The sequence below is a fragment of the Aythya ferina genome (assembly GCF_964211825.1).
Source record: "Aythya ferina genome assembly, chromosome: 14".
NCBI lineage: Eukaryota > Metazoa > Chordata > Aves > Anseriformes > Anatidae > Aythya > Aythya ferina.
In genome coordinates this window covers 2,647,393-2,665,833 of record NC_140312.1, presented here as the reverse complement: position 1 = coordinate 2,665,833, position 18,441 = coordinate 2,647,393, and the positions used below count along the sequence as shown (strand labels likewise).

The window sequence follows — 18,441 nt, the reverse complement described above, 5'->3', positions numbered from 1 at the left end:
AGGACAAGCTCTGGGCTGTAGCTGTGCTGCGGGCAGGGTGACTGCGTTTTGGTACCAGGAGCTGCTGAGAGCTCCCTCTTTGAGTTTCCCTTTTCTCTGTCCTCTTCGTTTCTGGACAGACTTGTCACTTCTTTCCTTCACGTTTCCCGACCATTTCACTGATGCACAGGCTTTTCTGTGCCAGGAAAGGAACACTGCTTAGATCCTGATTAAATTTGTGGTATAGTTCATATTTATGTGGTATAGTTTATACTCATAAACTAGATTCTTTGTCCGTAAGAGCACACCTCTCTGCTGAAGTTCCTGGAGATGAGATGTTGCTGCTTTCACTGAAGAATGAAATGAGAATGAAGAAATCCCAGTTCTTACTGGCAGTTGAATAAGCCCCACCTGTTTAACCCATAAATGGATTTTTTTTCTGCTGTTTGGGAAGGTTTTTTGTATTGACCGAACAATTGGCATGGAGTGATGCTGAAGCAGGGTGTGGAATAAAATGTTTCCTCCTTCATCATTTGGCTTCTTGAGCAGCAATTTCACGTGCTCCTGAGTCCACCACTCCTCCCAAGTCACATTGGGAACTGATGATTAAGCTTCCTTTAACTTTTTCATCTTGAAGTGATATTGAGAAGCCTTTAAAAAGGTGTTAGAGTAAAACAACAGACTTCCTAATCAATCTCACGAAACTCTAATATATTGAAAACTTATTACTAATAATGGACTATTATTCTTTATGTATCACACCGTACAATCCAATCTATCTATATTAGTTACTTTTTAAAGGAATCGGGTGATAAATTACTCCATTAAAGCAGAACGAAGAGACACGAGTTCGACGGGGAAAATCAGGAGGGGGATTTTTGCAGTGACTCAACACTACGGCGATGCTGCGTGTGGCCCCACGGCGTGTGCGTGCAGTGTGCCAGTCTTATTTAAATAAATCAATAAACCCATCACTTAATGATGATGAAATATGTTTTAAAAGTGCGTTGTGTTAGGCTCTGATCGGCTTCTGCTGGGTGTTTGTTGCCATCAGCGAGAGTTTGGGCAGAGCCTGGGTTGTGAAAGCTTTCTGCTGGACCCGTGCAGGAGCTGCTGGGAAGGGAAACGAAGCAGCAGTTTTTTCCTTGAGCTCTTCTGAGACCACGCAGAAAATATGCAGGGGAATTTGGGCAAAGGGCTGTAGCAGGGCATTTGCATTCCAATTTTTGTTCTGTGTTTTGCCCATCTCGATCTCATTTTCTATCACTTTGGGGAGAATTTTTCAGAGCTGGCTGAAGCAGTGTGCTCGCACGCGGTTCTGTTTCTGTGGGCACCTCTCCCTGACGGCTGTGGATTTATTACACAGCTTCCTTCGAGCACTTATTTTCTCCCCTCCAGCGTGCCACGTGAACCTCTTTCCTCGTGGTCTCTTGGGTATGTGCCAGGCTTGGGGAGATGGGATTAGAGAGATGAACACAGCTGGGTGTGCATCTGTAACGGGTGGGGGGAAGGCTGCAAACCAGCACGCTTTTATTTTCCTGCAGAATAATGAAGAGCTGGGTCTGTGACTCTCGGAGTTTCCCTTTCAGCTTTTTTGGTCTCTTTATTTGTTCCTTGGTCAGGTTCAAGCCTAAATAGAAGCCCTGGGGTGGGGAAATGGGATGTGTGGGGCTGCTGGAAGGTTTTAGGCTCCCCAGCTGTGATGGAGCTGTGATATTGGTAATACCACGTCCAGACTTGAGTTCATTCACCCTCTCTGTTGCTACAGTTTATTGCTATTATAACACCTAAACGATCGGTATTGTGCTGCTCAGGGCACAGTCTGCACTCCAGAGATGCTGCAGACGAGAGGCCAGTTGCAGAGGGAGAATTTGGGAACTCAGATGAGTGGGGAGAGAGGAAATCAAGCCGGCAGGACGGGATTCATCTATTTTAATGTTATAGTTGTGCGGGGCACGTAGAAGGGAAAAATCAATTTGCTGAAGTCCTAAATAAATAACTGATAAAAGAATACATGCGTCCTGAATTGAAAACAAAAATGGAAACGGTAAATAAATGATTGTCTGGATGGGCAGAAGTGTTAAAGGCAGTGGTAGCAGAGTTGGAGGGCTAAAGGCACTGCATTTTCATATAAAAGAAAATATAAAAGGCATAAATTGAGGATAAAGGCCTGCTAGTAAGAGGACTTTGTTTACTGGTGCTTTAAACAGTTCATTTTTCTCCTCATTTTTGATTTAAAGGAATCTAAACTGGTGGGCAGGGATTTGCTGGGAAGAAGCACAGTGTGCAGCCTAATCTGCCATCCCGCAGACTCGCCAGCATTATCATAAAAATGCTGGAGGTTTTCTGGGGTTTGAACTCATTTTTGCAAAAGTCTTGACAAATGAGCCCGAGTGCATTAATAATGGAACCGGAGCGATTTCTGTGTGTACAGGGAAAGAGGCAGCCTGCTTGAATGTTGTATTTTCATTGTTTTTGACAGCCTTTGTAATGCCTTCGTCTGGGGTTTGCTTTGGCAGAGCTGGGTTTCCCCAGCGCCCCGCGTCAGCCCCGTTCCAGCTGGCCCTGTTTAAAACTCCAATCCTGGCAGCTGGAAACTTTCCTGTTGACTTTTGTGGCAAGCAAATGAACTAAATGGCAGTGCAGCTGCTGTGTGTGACCCTCTGCGTGGAGCTATGCACGAACTGGGGGTGGGAAATGCATTGGTTGGGGGCGTGTGGCTGGGTTTCCCCCTGAATAACCCAGGGAGATGCCTCAGGCTGGGGCTGGAGCATCCCAGCCCAAAAGCCTGCAGCTGTGGGAGCCCGGGGTTTGGCCCAAGGAGCTCCCTAGGGCTCTGCAGTTACCCCCCTTAGACAAGGGATGGAAAACCTTGTCTAAGGAAACTGTGGTTTTAGGGCAGGTGAGTCCCTTCCAGCAGTGCCACACCTTCTCTATGCGCTGTGTTTGGTGCCTGCGTCCACACCTGGTCAGCAAGAAAAGCAGAGCCTCTTCTTCTCAATTGACTTTAACAACAGCTCCGTGCTGTAGTAGATTTTTGCCCTGTAGGACACTAAATAATGTTGCAGGACAGGTGGAATTTGAAGACCTTATTTTGCTGCTGCTGCCTGTTTGAAACCTCTATTGGAATTAATGGCAACTGCGGGCACGTAACGGTGCGAGGCAGGAACCCCCTGGCCTTATAAACGCGGGCGAGATTGTGAAGCTGCCTCGTGGTGGGGAAGAGCAAACAAAACTGTGCGGTGTGTCAGGCAGCACTCGTTCATCCTTTCTCTTCTGTTGTACGCCAGGTCCTGGCTTCGCTGTTTTCCGGTTGTGCCTTTTACCCGTTGCCATGGTTAATCAAGTTTTTGCTCAGATATGACCTCTTCTAATTCATGTCGTTTTCAGGAATTTCAACATTTCTTGACTTTCACTGTGCGATCCAGGCCTTTTCTTTGTTTTGTGTTTTTTAAGTTCAATTATGTACACGCTCATAAGATTGCAGCTCTCGTTCTCAGGTCGCTTACCAGTGCTTGGCAATGTCTCTTCTTCCAGAAGGCACTTTTGTAACATTCAAATTTCTGTAAGGCTTAAAACCCTCCTTTTGCATTGAAATATCAGTGAACATTTTATGATGCTGCAAATGGATTTGGAGATGCTTTTCCTGGGCAGATCAAGGAGCCGACATTTTCCTACATCAACTTCTTTAAAATGCTTTTGAACATTAGTTATTTTTTCCCCTTAATGCATGTAAAATCAGATGTTAGAGCACGTTACCTCCTGGAAACCACTGAATTTTTAGGTTTCTTTAAAAAGACTTGAGCACGGTGGCAGTGTTTGAGTTCTGCTCTTCCTTTTTGTCTGCCAGTGGAATAAGGCAGCTCTTCCCCCCACTCCCCCATCCTACCCGTGGAGGAACCAAAGGATGCGCAGGGTGAGCTGACCTCCCCCAGCCAGCACAAAGCCCCAGTAAATTCTCATCGAGGTTTCCAGCCTCTGCCTTCATGGCAGGCAATATTTCTGGAAAACAGGAGTCAAAGTGTTTATAGCTCAGGTTCAAAACACTTGAAAAAAGGGAATCCAAATAGAAATCTTGGCTTTTTTTCCCCATCCACGTGTCCCTTCAATCACTGCGTGTCAAAGCTGGCGGTGCTGAAGAAGTTCTCCTCCCGGGTACCAAGAAGGGATGGTGAGGCTCACCGGAGCGCTAATTACTGGAAATGTCTTGGTGTCCTTTACCTGAATCTTCAAAGGGTGAAGCTATTATTGCAGAGAAATATCATAGCACATGAAATATCACAATTGCGTGTGCAAGGCTGCGGATCAGGAAGATTGTCTGCATTAACTCGGCTCCGGGATGAGCGGGAAGGGTAATAACTTCTCAGCAGAGCCATAGGAGGAGGCAGCGCTTTGATTAGCGGTGATATATCATGGCTAAAGATCTGGGGAAACACAGATCCGGAAAGAAATGACTCAATACCACTCTGTGGTGAGGCTGTGCTCCGGGGAAGAGACTGGCAGTGAAGGTGGGGAGGTGGAGCTGCAAGGAGAGCGCTGCTGGGGCTGGCAGCACCTGGCACAGGGGGAACTGGAGAGGGACGAAGGTCCCCGTCCTCTGCCATCGTGTTAAAGCCTCCGTGCTGGGGATGGCTTTTAAACTCCGAGGCAGTAATAATCCATCTGAAAAGGAGCTCCTGGCTTTCCTCTGGCTTACCCCAAGGCAGATCAGTGACTCCACAGAAACCAGCAGAGCTGATTTTGATTTACTGAGTTTAAATGAAAGGATGATGCCAAAGGGCCCAGAGTCTTTAAGCTGCTGCACTTTATTGAAATCAATGAGACAACATCATGTTATACCAGCTGAGGACACGGCCTGATTTATTTTGTTTCTGGGATGTAAATGTGGAAACTCTCAATGTAAATGGCTATTTTGAAATCCTTCTCCATTTGCTTTAAGTTGTCTCTCTCCTAATTACTTAGTTCGAAGTACTCCAGGAAGAAAATGCAGGTGTTGATTGTGGGTTATTTTAAAATATTTTTTTATATTAACTTTTAAAAAATTTCTATCCATGACATTGTTTCAAACAGCTGGGAATCTGGAGATACTGTCACAGGGATTAATATTTTGTAATCTAATATTAAATGGACTGTTCATTTGTTAACTCACTGCTTCCTCCTCCTGTTCTTCCTTAACATACTGCTTTATCCTATTTTAAAATCTAGTTAAATCTCAAGATATTTGGAATTGGATTTTTATATTTTCTCGGAGTACCATGCGTGCTTAATTAAAGATCTCTGAAGCCCGTGGAAACGTCTGCTAGACAGTGGCTGTCTCTGCACGTTGCTGCTCGCCACCATGTCCAGGGGCTGCCGAGCATTTGAGAGCAGAGCCCAAGTGCAGGTCCCCAGCCGTGAGGCTCCGAGCCTGCAGCACCTCCCCGTGCTCCAGAGGATTTAGAAATGCCAAACTTTCATAAGGTAAGGAAAATTTGTAAATACATTAACCAGGTCACTGACACGAGATTAGCACTGAAACACAGACCATTTAGCTTTCTTCCCTGACCACAAAACTGCCGGGTTAATATAAACCCTCCTCGTTCCTTATGTAAAAGTTTGAGTTACAGAAAATGGCTCTACCATGGCCGTTTTATTAAAGCAGCCCTGCAGCTTACACCTAATGTGTGTTTTTTAAATACACTGATGGAGCATTCAGTGGATCCCATAGTGTATATACACGCCCTGTCTTTGCAAGATCTTTATTGAGTGCTTTGGGAGTGGGCTACTGGGGAATACCCTGGCAAAAAAGGACTCAATTTCTGAAGAGTCAGGTGGGTGGCCTTGTGAAGCCTTCCCAAGGAGCAGGAAGAAGCTGGGGAAGATGCTCCACGTCTGAGTGCGTGCCCTCAGCAAGTGCTTTCAGCCAAGAAGTGTCAAAGCAGAAGAGTAACCCACACCATGGCCTAAAAGGAAAGGATGAGGATCAGCTGGAAGTGAGCAGTTTGTTCTGAGATACATCAGTGGTCAATCCCGTCCCGGGGTTCCTTCTAGTGCTCCTGGGTGCTGGCTCTGTGTGCAGTCCCAGGAAAAGCAGAAATGGCAGCGGTCATGGGGGGCTTCTTGTTGTTTTTGGTATCATGACGGAAATTGCTCCAGAAGGTGCTGCTTTGTTTTCAAATTTGAGCTCTGTAACCAGCCTGTGCAATTAAAAGGCAGAAGATTAAACAGCTGTCAGCAGTTCAGAGCAAGAGCCTTCTGCAAGGCACTTAGAGCTAAAGAAGCCTCTACTGAGAGGTTAACTCCATTAGTGAGGTTTGGGGAGGTTATGCAAGCAGATTCTTTCAGAAGAACTCCATACCCAGCTAAGAGTGCAAGGATTAAAAAAGAAAAAAAGTAAGGCCATTGCAGCTGCCACTTCAAGACTTTCAGACAGACCTAGAACAATGACAGGCAATATTAAGGGGTGGAATACGTTTAAAACAACAACATCTTACTTTTGGATCTAAAAGTCTTCTGTATGGTAAAAAGATTCCTTACAGCAGAGTCCCAAACCTTAGCCTTGCTCTGATTCAGTTCTTGTAAAACTCCATGAAGTTTAAAGAGTTTTTTTTTGAGATTATAGTAATGAGTTTTAGAGATTTTAATAATGAGTTTATACTTCTCCGGCTGATAGATAAAGCATTATATATGTAAGCAGCCTTATGTTTTGTTATGCAATTTGGGACAGCTCTCCCTTGAAGATAAATCAGAGTAGACCAAAGAGTATTTTTTGTAACGTAGATTTATGGCAATGTGCACTAAACCACTGCTTCTCAGTTGCAGACATGTGTGGCATTCTAGTTAATGTTAAAAGTGTCAAAATAAATGATTAAATTTAAATTACCCCGTAGCAGCTCTGTTACCCCATACCACTGTAATAACACAAATCCTCAAACCACAGGAGCCCAATGCAGCAGCACCCTCCTGCTGTGCCGTTAACGTTCTCCCAAATGCTGAGACATTTGCAAGTCTTGCTCCATGTCTGCAATACAGAGAAGAAAAACAAGGATGCTCTCAGGCTGTGGGTAGCAGGAGAAGTTGTGGGCAGCCCATTTGGAGGGGAAGTCACCGGGTAAGGCAGTGAGCTATTAAGGATTTACCTAATGCTGTGTCTTCCCCAAACCAGACCCTGGCAGGCGTGAGGCTGAGACCCCTGTCTGTAACATAATCCTTGGCAAAGGCAAAGAAAAAGGGACCTGGAAGGGCTCAGGGTATGTGTGCATGGCATTAGCAGCTCTGGTTTGAATTCCATATGGGATTACACACCTGATTTGCCTGATGGCAGCTGAGTGCGTTACATTTCTGCTGCCCCTGAAGGGGAAACCTTCTTGAAGGTTTGGCAGGAGAGGTGCAAGGGCTTGACTTTGGGCATGCTTAATTCCTGTCTGCCCCATGGTTTTCCTGGGCTGGTGAGCAGGGTGTCCATCACTGGGATGTGCTCAATGGCATGGGCAGAGCCTGGCAGCTGGAAACCTCCTTTGGTGTTGGTTTGAGGGGATGGTCTCAGGGCTGAGGAGTGGGGTTGGTGGTAAGTTATCATTTGTAGCCCTTTGACTAGAGCAGAAAGGGCACCCTGTAAAATGCAGAGAGCAAACAAAGGAAAAATTGTTTGAATTTGAAGTCGGTAACATCATTTTGAGACCCAAAGTAGTGACTTTTTTTTTTTTTTTTTAATGAGCGTTGGCAATACTGTCTGTAACCAATGCTGGGCTAAACACAAATGAACCTTTGGGATTTAGATTGCTCTACCCCTAAATCCACAGCTAGAAGTGCCAGGTAATTGGGCTGCCAAAGAAGCTGCAGGAGCAGAAGTGGGGAAGTTCTCCCAGTTTTTTCCCAGTCTGTCCCCGCTGATGGGGGAGCTCAGTTTGGCTCCAGCAGCACACCAACCCCGCGGCAGTCGGTGCCGTGTGGCAGGGCCATCCTCGTGACATTTTAAACTTGACACAGGAGGAAAGCACTTTGGTCTTGGGCTTCAATTACACGTGTGGAATGTAGAAGTTGATGATATTCTATGAAAATTCAATAAACCTTGAGAACAGCATCAGAGCTGGTATCTGTAATTTAAAATAATGGATATCAAGAAACTGTTTCTCATTTATCTTTACTGCCGAGTTTCAGAGGCACCAAAGAGACTTCATTAGTTTTTTTTTTTTAAATAGCTTCATCTATCTCAATCAATGATGGGTTCTAGAGGTGGCTGACTATTATGTTTAATAATACACAGGATAGAAAAATGTCCCCATCCTTTCACAGTTCTTGACATATGTGGAAAGGATGTGTGAAACCACTTCTTGGTGGGAGATGGAAATAGATTTTTTTTGTTGTTGTTGTTTAAAAAAAAAAACCAATGCTTCATTACACAAGATAAATGCGTTTTTATTGGGAAATGTGATTTGCAGGCAGAATATTTAAATCTTTGTTTTACATGGATTGAAGCTTCATTTAGAAGAAATTAACTTTGGAAACTTGAGTTTAAGCAAACGTTGCTTCCTAAACACAACTAGAAGTGGCCCTGTGAGTGCTGCCCTTGAGCTCCAAGAGACCTGGTCTAGCCTGGACATTTTAGGCCAAGTTTTGTCACTTATGAGACACTGACAACTGGAATTAGCTGTCAGTAATCTCTCCCAAATGAGAAGAGGTTTTGCAGCTTCTGGGCAAATACTATGACTGGCAGTGTGTCTTCAGAGGCTACTGAATAACTTACACATTTTGGCAAGAATTGTGCAGCTGCAGAAGCAGGAAGGGAGGGGTCAGGTGCTGGCAGCCCAGGAGTTACCCGGAGTGCAGCATTCAGGCTGCTGCTCTGCAGGTCCCAGCAGCATTAGCACTGTTCCCATCACCCCATTAAGAGCTCCAGGTAAGTGCAAGAAGATGAGATCCCTCCGATAATTCACACCAACAGTTTACCTGACAATGGGATAATCAGACACCATCTTTTTTTCTAAGTTGCGGTCTGTCTGAAACGGGGTAATTGAACATGATGTTAATGAATTATTCCATTCTTAACACAAATCCACGGCATCACTCTTAAAGGGATTTCAGGTAGTGTTTTCTATCAGAGCTTATTTCTTTCAATTCAGTCCTAAGAAAAATCCCATCACCTTCAGTTATGCAGTTGTATTTCATCGCGTAGCAGCTGTGTGGATCTGCAGTGGCAGTGAGCTTTGAACAGGCTTCGTGTGGTGTCAGGCACAACTTGTGAATGCTGTGGAACAGCCTAAGGTAACTTTCTGGGTTTATTTATTTATTTTTATTATTCTCATGGTTTGTTAGAAACGTGAGCCTGATCTTCAGTTAGGTGATTCAAGGAACTCTTGAACTACCAGAAAGTGAGGGTCAGGCTCTGTTTGCAGAGGGTGAAGCTGCCATTGAGTCACTGAGAGGACTGGGGCAGCAGCGTGGCACTCATTAAGAGGCAATGCTTTTTTATATACTCTTTAAAAAAAGAACCCTGCATTCATGCTGGATTTCTCCAGCTTGTAATTCTCTGAGATCCTATTCACTCACATTGAGTGCTGTTGAGAAATAGAGTTTCCAAAGGTTACAGCCACTCCTGGGATCGATAAGTCTGGCATGGTTGCATACGAGGAATAAGTGAATCTCGGCACTCAGACGCTTGGGAGCATCGGGTTGTGTGCTCAAGCAGGACGTGACGGATCTCTAGATCTGCAGGAGAAAGTGGTGTGCTTGTACCCAAGGTCACGCAGAAGTTACTGCTGTGTACACTCATGTATTCTGAGCTCCAAATGATGAGGTGGGAGGTTCAGTTCGTTGCTCTTCGGAAATTCAGGCTCCCAGCTATGTGTGGCAGGCACTTCAGCCCTCACATTTCTGTGTCTTGTAGGCTGTTTGTCAGGCGGGCTTCCTTGGTGTCAGCATAGAAAGTTTTGAAGGCAGAAGGATGGAAGTGGCCTGGTAGAGCAACGCTTCCCATGGGTTCCTGGAGGATGCTCCAGGCTGTAGGGGCACACTGTGAGTGGGGGTTCTCGAGCAAAACCAGGACACCCAGCAACCTGCAGTTAGGTTTCCTTGTGTTTGCTGCGGAATTACAATGTTTTGAGTCAATGCGTGAGCTGGAGACACTGCATTAACTACTGTCTCATCTAATAAACTGATCATTAATCAGCAGGCGTTGGCCACGTTCAGATTGTGTTGGTTGTGTACTTGTACGTATTGCGAAGGTAGTGGTTGCTGGTATGGTTAAGTCAGAGATCTAAGCGTGTCACTTGAGCTTGTAAAGTGCTTTTTATGAATTCATCTTTTCATGCCAGTGTTTTCAAGCACTAGTCTGGAATTTTCTATGAAAATATTGAGCAAACCAGCTATTGGTATGTTTTTGAAACAAAAAAACATACTGAACTGAATCAATAGCCCAAGAGGGTACCAGACCTTGCCAGGATCCTGCCTGGATGCTGGCTTTCAGATGAGATTTTCCTTGAGCTCATCAAATTAAGAGGAGCAAATAATTCACCTGTATTAGAAAATATTTCTTCTATGTGAGTAAACTTCATTAAAACTGCAACCATTCACGATGATTGTAGATCCCAAGGATGTTTAAGAGAGACAAAGCCCCATTTTCTGAATATACAAACCACGTTACTCCACGTAACACCTGCAGGATGCTGGAAAGTAACTCAGGTTTGATCTTGCTCATGGCAAGAAAGATCTATACGCAAAGCAGTGTTGTTTTGTCTCTGCAACAACCAGAAATCTGGCAAAAATTGTTTGTTGTTGATTTTTCTCTATCTTGCTTGTTTTGGGGGCACTTCCTACCGGTGCAATAAAAATTATATGATGTTTTTCCCTGAATGTGTAGTGTCTACAGGTGCTGGTGGATATTTAAGGGCTCTAAGACTGTTCCTGAGTGCTTTGTTGGGTTTGAAAGGGGCACTTAGAAGCATGATTTCTTTAGGCACCTCCAAGAAGTTTTGTTTTCCAGTAGTTCAGGTATGTCATGGGTTGTTGAATCCAAGTTATGTTCCCAGAAACGTCCCAGTGATCCTGTTCTACAGGGATCATGGTGCAGAGTGGGATGGAGTGAGATTCATGGAGCTCTCCTAGAACTGAAAGGGAAGGACAAGAAAAGAGGGAAAAAGTAGTATTGATATCTAAAAATGTTAACTTTACCAGTATAGGTATTCTTAAGTGTTGCTCTTCTGTGGGATGGGACAAAAAAATATAAAAAGCCAAAAGAGCTTGCAGGCTTATCACTGCTTTTTTCAGTCTGGTGGGACCGCTATCTGTCCTCCATTTGAATTGCTCCAAGTGTTCAAGCTTTACTCAGCCATCTCTAATTGTTGTATCTTCCTGTTTCACCTCAGGCTGCCTAGAAAACCTTGGTTCTCTGTCCCCTAAAGGTCACAAACTCCACAGCTCGGTAGTGCTGATGTTGTTACGCGGGCTCCTGCTCCATTAACACGGTCCATAGGTTGTTTCTAATCCCCAGAATTGATTTATTTAATCCTTGTAGGTGCCATTTGTTACACATTATTCTCGGCGTTTATTCACAGCACAAACAGATGGTCAACAAAACCAATTAACCTTTCCCGAACTCCCTTCCAGGCTTCCCACGTTTTCCGAAACCGTGGACAAATGAAGAAAACCCACCAGGAGACTGGCTGCCAGCCCATGATGAATAGGACGGCCGAGTGGGGCACGTGAGGAGCTCAAACAAACCTCAGCCCCAAGGGCTTTGTGCTGCAGGAGGACTGTTGCTGACAAAACAGGTAGGAGAAAAGAGCTGCCAAGAAGTGGAGTGACCTGAGCCTGTCTGTTTGCTTATTTAATGCTGTGAAGGGTGGAGGAGATGGCAGCTTAACAGCATTCCTTCTTTAGGACTTATGAGGACTGTATTTTGCACTTAAAGGGCAGGTTTTGTTATTAAACACTTCTTTCAGTCATCAAGACCTTCACTATTTGCCATGTGAAAATAAAAAATCTTTTATTAGCAATAAATGTAATATATGCATAGTTATAAATTGCATCCCTGCCCTTTGCTAATCAACAGGAAGACAGGCCATGTGAATTTAGAATAGTCTCTCCATTGTGAACTCTGAAGACAAAGCTATAAATAAGCATGGAGGTGGATCCTACCTTCATCTAGTTATTTATGTAATAAAAACATGAGCGGTTGTGTTGCACAAAACATCCTCTGGTGGTTTCACAGCTGATTAGTTGTTATTAGTTCATGTAGCCTGTTGGATGGACAAGTTTATGGTGTCGTCTTGTTAAATCCTGAACAAAACAAGGTGAAGGGACTTGTCTGAGTGCAGTGGGCTTGTGTCAGGGTTTGCTCTGGATGCTGAAGGTCAGCCCCGTGAGCTGGGAGGAGCCCCAGCAGCTCCTGCAGGTGGCAAGAGGTGAGTCTGCCAAGGAAGAGGAACGCAGCAGGCAGGGAGACTTCCAAACTTTTAACCCAGATTGTTCTTCTGGACAGATTTACAGAAGCTGTTTGTGAGTGTGGCCATTCCATAGCTAACAGCAGTGCTGTTTCAGAAAACGTTGCCTTTAAAACTGAATGTAGTGCAGGTGAACATCATGAAAAGGAAGCCCGTATGCCAGATGGGAAGTTACATTTATTAATTCTACAAATTCTTTGCCCTTCGTTTCCTCCAGCCGTTAGAAGAGCTGGCTGTGTGCGGGGATAGCTGGTGCAGGCATTCCTTCCCCTCCAGCCCCGTGCTTTGATGTCTGGATGTGCATCGCAGCTCGGTGGCTCGGGCTCTGCTGGCACCAGGGCTGAGCCAGGAGGCTGAATCCCTCTCTGCTGAAGTGCGAGGCATAATAATTCAAACAAAATCTCCGCATCTTGGGTCCCTCTCTAGTTATGACATGAAAGAAGCAAAGATTAAAGTCGAAGCGAATGTATTCTGCAAATCCGAGTCTGATCTCTCCTGTTTTACAGATTCTGCTCTTCAAAAAAAAAAAATATTTTTTTGCTAGATTTTCAAGTGGAAGCAAGATGCTCTTATGTCAGGCTGGATCTTAGCAACAATGCGTGGAAAGGATCAGTGTATCAGCAGGGAACGTTTGAGGACTTCTGTGCCTTGCAGCTCTGAGTGCCTCAGGGCTGGGTGGGTGGGTGGCCCCTTGGAGCGGGGCCCAGTGCAGCTGGGAATTGGGGCTGCAGCCCCCCAGCTCCTGGGGGGTCCTTCCCTTTCCTCAGCCTTCCAAAAATGGGCACCTTCTGCAGTGAAGGCTAGTCCAATTTAAATGTCAGTACTCAGTTATATTTAATTACGGGTGGTCCTGTGGCTTTTCACACACACGATAAATGATCACCTGAGAACGAATTCTTAAAATCCCCTTATCCTGTGCACCGAAAACAGATGAAGAAATCCTAACCTCGGACAGAACAGGTGATGGCACTTACAGAACAAGCCATGAATCCTTGTAGCCCTCGTGACCAGAGGGAGCGGTGCTGTGTTCTGAGTCTCCATCCTCATCCAAGGATGAGCCCAAGGCAACGGCTGGCACCCAGAAACCAGTAAATCACCTGGAAACTTCACTGTCACTGACCGACCGTATCATGACACAGCCAGGTGTGCAAATGACTCCTGAAGTCTTTGAATTTCCTCCACCATACGGAAAGCTTCCAGAGAGCTGCTGCTTTGACAGTCTCTTTAAGGCTTTTTATTTTTTTAATTTTATTTTTCTTTAAATGCAATGCCTGTTTGTCAGCTTCTGTTCCAGAGAAAGCTGCACGGCCGGGATGTTTGTTTGCCACCCATCTGCTGATTTTGCCCCCTGCTTTTCTTGCTGTCTGCATGGTCAATGCCCCAGAACAGGCAGCTGCAGAGCAGCCCTGGGAGCGTCCATCAGGGGTGTTGTTAGGACTGCTTTAACAAAACCAACTGCCTGTGCTGAATATTTATTTTTTAGCTCCCATTTGAGTTGTATGTCAGAGCATTATGGAAGCTGCTGAGGATGCTATCTGATGGGGAAGAGCTTGTTGTTGTGATTTATGTACCTGATTTGTGGTGGTGGTTATTTTTATGGAAGAAAAAGGCTGGACTGGGCCTCCTACTTGGGTTTGGGAAGCTTTGAATTTGATAAAGAATGAAGATTGGAGTCCATCCACAGGTGAAGAGCTGATGTTTATCACAAAGGTTAGCCAGCTTGGTGTTTCATCTGCTTGGTGCTTCATCCCTGTGGATAGGAAGCAATCCCTAACTCCAACAAAGAGCTGCCACGTCTCACGTGGGTGGTATAAGCACAAGCTGTGTCAGTGCTTGGTGGGGAAGATGCTGAACTACCAAGACAGAAAACACAGTGCTGTGTTCAGAAAAGACACAATCTGCCTCTTCATGAGCAGCTTCATTACATAGTTAAAACCATCCTCTTCTTTTCCGCAATAGAGAATTGTTATAGAATACAGATGGTAAAAGTTATTAAAAGTTCCAGAGCATGAAGACAAGCTGACTTCAGGGATGTTATGAGCCCATCTTTCTTGTGCATTTAAAAAAAAATAAATCATGAAATGTCCGTCCTTCTGTCCCATGCATCTTGTTGAGGTACAGTTATCATTTAGTTCTCCCCATGCTCACTGGGAAGGTAACCTGAGGAACGCCTGCAGAGCTAGAAAATAGCTTGTCGGTGCTAGAACAGTTCTATAAGTAGAAGAAATCTGTAAGTAAACCCAAATTTAGCTTCAGACAGTAAATTTCTCAATTCCCTTCATGAATAGTTTCTTGCAGGAGTTAATTACATTTTAAAGTGATGATTGATTATCCTGATGTGGTTGAAACCACTGCAATTAAATGTAAGAGCAGTCAGAACAGTAAGAGCAGTATTAATATGCAAAATGTTCAAATATCTTTTTTTTTTTTTTTTTTTTTCCAGCTCCCTCTTGAAGCGTTTCCACACCTACGTGTATTTAGCTCCTTTTTTTTATAGCAGGTAATTAACAAGCCGGTTAACTTGACAAACACAGGGACGATTTTCTATGATGACAGTTGAGATATTTCAGTATTGATACATTTTTGCTTGCGTTGAATATTTTGAGCTGCACAACTCAAGTATTTTAGTGGCTCTAAAGCAAACTACATATTCCTTTATAGTTTTACCCGTTTGGATTTGTGGATTTGTAGCTATTGATTTCCTGGGAAAGTAAATATTTCAGGAAGGAACTCCTTAAATTGAGAGTTAGGTCTCTTGGTTCTCCACGTTTTAAATCAGGCTTTGATGGCTATGTGGAAAATTCTTCCTCTCACTCTTGCTGATTTACAACTGGAGTAAAATCATTTAAAAATTTGAAGCGTTCATCTTCTAGCACAGGGGATCTTTTCATAAACAAATTCTCTTTAACATTAAAGATGAGCTGGAATAAACTGTCCCAGTTCCGCTGAGCTGTATTAGGCTGTTCCAGCAGGGAATGCAGCTGCCATGTTCAGCAAAATCCGACACGAGACTCAATTAATGCACAGGAGTGCTTGTGAGGTAGCTTGTGTCCACGAGCTACACAAACTCTTTTTTTTCTCCTGTTGAAAGATTTGCTAATTGTTCTGCCTGATGGGGCCTTGCAGAATCTGGAAGCGTTGTCTAATTTCCTGCTTTGTGTGATTATTTTTTTTTCACTTTTAGTTTTTTTCCCTGCTGTCAAAAACTCCCCCAACATCCATTAGTTTCATTTGCTGTACAGACAATGAATTAATTTCCCATTTTTTCCTGTCGTTGTGCTCGCCGCAGATTTACTTAACAATAAATAATCTCTCGGCGTTCTCGCTGCCTGTTACTCCGGCAGTTTTTGTTTCTTTTCTCACAACTGACCCAACCTCTAAATCCTTGATTGGGTCCCAAAATGAGCTCCAGTTTGCTCCTCTGTCTCTCAGGGAAAGGTATGGGGATGCTGCAGGTGGATCAGCACTCCTTGCACACACCAAGCTGGGAGCCCAAAAGACGGCGGTGCTGAGCGCACGCACCTGGTAGGGAACAGCTCCTGCCGTCAGCAGCACCTCACAAGAAAACTGTATAACTGCCAGGGTGATTTATGGCTTTTTGTGGCTAAGCTCCCAGTCAGATAATTTTTCAGTGTCCACTTTTCTGCAGCGCTGCGTAAAATGGAATTAAAATTGAGAATTCAGTTCCTTTGCCTAGGGAAATGACTTGTTTTGGGAGAGGGGCAGCAGGGGCACGCAGGGAAGGCAGCCCCGCTAGCAGGTGCTGTAGGGTGGTGGGTGTTGGATCTGCTTGTGCTTGGGAAGGGTTTTATGGGAAGGTGCTGGAATCATCCTGGGCAGGCAGGATTGTCCAGCTGTGGTCTGGCACAGGATTTAAGCAGAAACGTGGGGAAACGAGGGTAAAAAAGCCGCACACCTTAAAATGTGAGCAATTCAAAGGAACTTGGGTCATCCTGCCCTCCACCTGCTAAATGGGATCTTGTGATTTCTCCAACTTAACTTGTGTTAACTGTGTTTGCAGAACCAGAAGCATCATCTGCTACCTCTTCAAGCAGCTTTTCTGTGGACTGGTGTTGTGTCGTGCACTGCTAAAAGTATCACTCGTGTCCTGTGTGAGATTTTGGAGCTCCTGCTGCAGGTAGGTAAGGGAACGAGGGTAAGGTGCCTCTTGCTAGGGACAGGGAAATGTTCATTTCTATTTTATTTGATTTGTGATGGAGGCGTCGAGCACCCACCAGCTGTGTGAAGTGGGCTGCTGGCTGAAGGGGGGCTCTGAGGTTGTCCTGGTGGGAACGCTGTCGGCACGCCGTGTGGTGGAAGTCTCTCTGACGTGGTTTTGCTCGCACTCAGATTTTGGAGCTTTTATTATTACAGAGCACTGACTCTTCTGAATGTTTGATTAATGAAAATTGGCCTTTTGCATGGGTTCACAGTGCAATATTTTACGTTTTGTATTAGGTGCTGTAGTGAACCCAGCAATTTTGCAGAGATAGAGAGAGATTATGCAGCACAGTGGTGAAGTATGAAAGGTGATAGGAAGTTCACGAGAGAGGAAGGAAAAAAAGAAACCATAGGGCAACGTCGCTGAGTTTTACAGGTTCCCAATACAGCAGCTGCTCTGTATTGCCATTCTGCTATGCAAGTGCTGCAGGAACGCTGAAACGCCAGCTGGAATGAGACAAATTTGCCCTTAGGATAAAACCAGGATTTATTTACCTTTGTATAAGTATTTGGTGATCTACAGATAAAATCCACAGGAGAGTTGCTTGGTGTTAATGCAGTGGACAAGCAGAAAATTCCTGGCGCAGGCGGCAGTGGCTGGGATGGATGGGTGTCCTTTTGTGATCCTTTTCCATCCTTAGAAAGCAGAAAATGCCTGGCTTAGAAAAAAAATGTGTATAAATCACTGCAAACGTGTGCAATATTGATGGCGCTAATTTGTTAGGCTGAATTTATCTCCTGCCCTGAGAGAGCAAAAAAGTTTGTTCTGATGCCCTGGATGGCTGCTGCTTCCCAATTTGTATCACTTGTCATTTTTTATACCATTTGAAAGGCTGTGTGTGAAGGTGGAGTTTGTACCAATGTGTTACGGTGCAGTTAAAAATAACTTGGGTGGTTTTCCAGGTTTTCTTCTGTTTGCTGGAGGAGCAGAGCGATTCCTCTTGGAGCACTGGGTAAGTTGGCCTCCGTCTGAAGGAGTAAGTTCATCTCAACATTTAAAATGCGTGCTGTGAAGGACTCAGCAAGGCAAATGATATGATGGATTAAAACGTAACTCTGAATTTCTAAGCTGCAAGCTGCCCCAGGTTCCTAAACTGTTTGGGTTACTCTTGGAAAGAGCTTAATAAGAGAAGTAACTCCCTATGAAACGTGCTCTCCTCTGAGGTTTGGAGAGCTGTGATCCAAACTCACTGTATTTGTTTTTGACCTTTGTGCAAGCCTGCACTCCAGGCTTTCTCTCTTCTCTCTGGAGTGGAAGAGCAATTTTTTGGAATAGCCGTGGTCATGCAGGTCGATAGAGGGGGGCCCGAAGTCGAGTGAGCTGGGCAAGGGGAGGGTGAGGAGGAAGCTACGGGCTCTCTGCCACCGGTTTCTCTTGGTGTTCTCGTGTGTTTGAGCACCGCTTTGCAAAAATGCCTTAGCTCTGTGTTTGGGGCAGGGTCACAGAAAGCGTAATGCCGAGAAGTTGTGCTAGTGCGAGTGGTGCTGGGCGTGGGGCAAGGTTGAAGGGAGGCCACCTCCCTACAGTGCTTGCGCTGCAGTTTTTGGACAACTGCGAGCGAGCTTTGATTTTAAACACCCCTGGACAAATTAATACCTGAAGCTGGGTTATGATCAGACCTTGTTTTCGGAGATAATATTCCTGAGGCCAGCAAGATCGCACGACTGCTACGATATTATCAGGTTAAAGCGTTTTACCTTGAACCCCAGGTATGAATTATTCAGAGCGCTCTCATTAGTATTCACCCGTATAACCCCGCTTGTCACTCATCAGAGGTTACATTTTCCATCTCTGCCCAATTGTTCTTGTCCCTGCTGAGCC

General features: G+C 44.8%; 1 protein-coding gene across 1 annotated transcript in view; it reads left to right on the top strand.

Moving 5' to 3' along the window:
* Positions 1–18,441, top strand: part of FSTL4 (follistatin like 4) — a 368,576-nt gene that overhangs the window by 19,129 nt on the left and 331,006 nt on the right. Inside the window, exons 2-5 of the transcript XR_014697900.1 lie at positions 11,563–11,726; positions 14,842–14,898; positions 16,420–16,536; positions 17,523–17,572. The gene's annotated coding sequence lies outside the window, so the exon portion shown is untranslated. The remainder of the gene's footprint in view (positions 1–11,562; positions 11,727–14,841; positions 14,899–16,419; positions 16,537–17,522; positions 17,573–18,441) is intronic.